The following is a 2436-nucleotide window of genomic DNA, read 5'->3' as shown; positions in this document are numbered from 1 at the left end:
GAAGAGTCGTAAGGAGCCGCGCAGAAAGGAAGTGAGGGGATGAGACGATTTAATGGCGATAGAACATTTTCATCGATCTGCCTGTCTGTCCGTCTCTCTCTCTATTAACCTATTTACATATGTCAGTCTGCATACAAACACTTCAGTCTACCCGTTACCTTAGCTAGACAGGGAAAGGGTCCATCAATGCTTCGCTTCTCCTAGCTTTATGGAGCACAGGGTGGGGTTGTGTGCGTGTGTGTGTGCGTTTATGTGTAGTATATGTATGTGAATGTGAATGTGTATGTGTGTGTGTGTGTGTGTGTGTGTGTGTGTGTGTGTGTTTAGATAATGCCTATTGCGCCAGTAGGCTATCCTGAGGTGTCTCTTCGACGACCCTAGCCCGTTAGTGGCGCAGGCGAATTTTTTTTATAGTGATTGACGTGATATATGACTCTTGCTTGGCCCATGCTGCCCCCCGGTGCTCCACTTGAACGAAATTGCTGAAGTTAGGGTTGAGTGAAGATCTGGGTAGCATGTGGGTAATCTTTCGCCACTCGCCGATGGTTGAAAAATCAGCGTGTTTCGGTAGGACTCGAATCTATAGGTCCACGGGCTCACCACGTCCGCACGCTGACCACTCCGCCACCGCCGTGTGTGTGTGTGTGTGTGTGTGTGTGTACAGAGTTGATGAAGAACAAGTGAGTGTCCATGGATGGTTGTCAATCTACTCATTTACATCAGACTCATTCTATAAGCAACAAACTGCATGTATTATAAACATAGATGTAATATTAATATGCATGCATGATAATGTTTGGATTCTGTAAATAGGATGCATGTGGTATGTATTATCGTCATTGGTTATTGATATTCTAAGGTGTTGTGCTTCATTGTTTCTTCACTATTTTTTTCAATGTACAAGTTTTTAGCGTCCGTAGGCAATACTGCGATAACTGGTGGTCGGCCCTCTCCCGTGGGTGACGCACGGGAGGCTCTTTTTTATAGTGACCCAAAATATAGTTTCTTGCTCCTTGGCTCATGACGCTTCCTTGTGCTCCCTTTGACATGGCTTGAAGTGTGGTTGGTCTTTAGGTGCTCGGTGATGCCTGAAAAATTCTTATCCTACGGAGGGCCGCGCGTTCACCACCTACGCTCACTGACCTCACGTCCATCAGAATGTATGAAGACGTTCTGTAAATGGAAGCAGCTTAACGCATTGACAGACGCACATCACAAGGCCGAGAAGCAACACCCTGATATACGCCAGGTGGATAGAGAAGAGAGAAGGGAGGTTATCGCTTGCCTCTCGCGCCCTCCTTATCCCACCGCTGTGCCAGAGGAGGCAGGTGAGGCGAGGCTGCGGTCTAGGCTCCTCATCTGCTGCAATTACGTCAGCGCTGAGGACTTGTTATTAAGGGGTCGTATCTCAGGTGCCGGGGTCGTTTCCCCCGCACAGGTTACGAGCGCTGGTGGTAATGAGTCCGGTGGTTTGCATTTCCTCGGTTCCGCTCTCCCATTACTTCGTTACGGGTCGTCCCTCTGCCAAGTTAGGTCGTTGTAGGCAGCGTCGCCGGCGGATCCCTTCCTCTTCCTTGCCTTCCTTCTCCTTCTACCCCCCTCCTCCTCCTCCTCCTCCTCAGTGCCTTTCCCTGAGCGAGGAGCCTTCTGTGCACTCATTACCGCTGCAGGTGAGGGTAACGTACGACGGGATGCTGCAGTGTTCGACGGATGCGTCTCCTGATTATCCGGCATCAGGTTAATAAATGTCTTGATAATGTGAGGCCGCGAGAGAGCACCTTACTGATGAAGCTTCTCTCCGGCAGGTGTGGCGCGCGTTTGTCTCCTGACGGCGGTGATGGAGGCCAGGCCGCGGCGCTGATGGAGGCGGGAAAGGTAAGGTGACAGTGACTTATTTTTCTACAGTGCTGGTGAATCGTATTAGTTTGACTCGCCTATTGAGATATTTATATAAACAAGGGTGCACAAGGATGTAGGACTATGAAGGGGCTATTACACTGGGCAAATTTTCCGTGGATCTTCAGTCAAACCACGATTTCCGCTGGCGTGGTTCTTATATTTCCGTGGTTTTCTGACGTGTCCACGATCTTCCAAAGCTACGGTAGATTTCACCGAAGGACGACAATAATACTCACCATCATCATCAGCAACAATAACAAGAAACAAATGAGAACCACGCTAGCAGAAATCGTGGTTTGACTGAAGATCCACGGAAAATTTGCCCAGTGTAATAGCCCCCTAAGACGACAGACAGCCTACACATGACAGCACCTGAGAATTATAGTTATGCCCCATTCGCCCTCCCCAAACCATGAATGTATCTAACCTCTATTTGTAACTATATTGACTGTACAGAGGTGTATAATTTGTTCCATTCATCCGGTACCTTATTTCTAAACCATTTTTTTTTTTTTTACTATTTCTTAAGATTTAAGT

At 48.0% G+C, this 2436-nt stretch overlaps 1 long non-coding RNA gene across 1 annotated transcript in view; it reads left to right on the top strand.

Annotated features, from left to right (window-relative positions):
* Nucleotides 1–1815: 1815 nt before the first annotated feature.
* Nucleotides 1816–2436, top strand: part of LOC126994691 (uncharacterized) — a 22573-nt gene continuing 21952 nt past the window's right edge. Inside the window, exon 1 of the long non-coding RNA XR_007749472.1 lies at nt 1816–1875. This is a non-coding gene — a long non-coding RNA (uncharacterized LOC126994691). The remainder of the gene's footprint in view (nt 1876–2436) is intronic.

This window comes from Eriocheir sinensis, unplaced genomic scaffold (genome assembly GCF_024679095.1).
Source record: "Eriocheir sinensis breed Jianghai 21 unplaced genomic scaffold, ASM2467909v1 Scaffold85, whole genome shotgun sequence".
Classification (NCBI taxonomy): Eukaryota; Metazoa; Arthropoda; class Malacostraca; order Decapoda; family Varunidae; genus Eriocheir; species Eriocheir sinensis.
The sequence above is the reverse complement of the archived record's forward strand: the minus strand, read 5'-3'. Positions and strand labels throughout refer to the sequence as shown.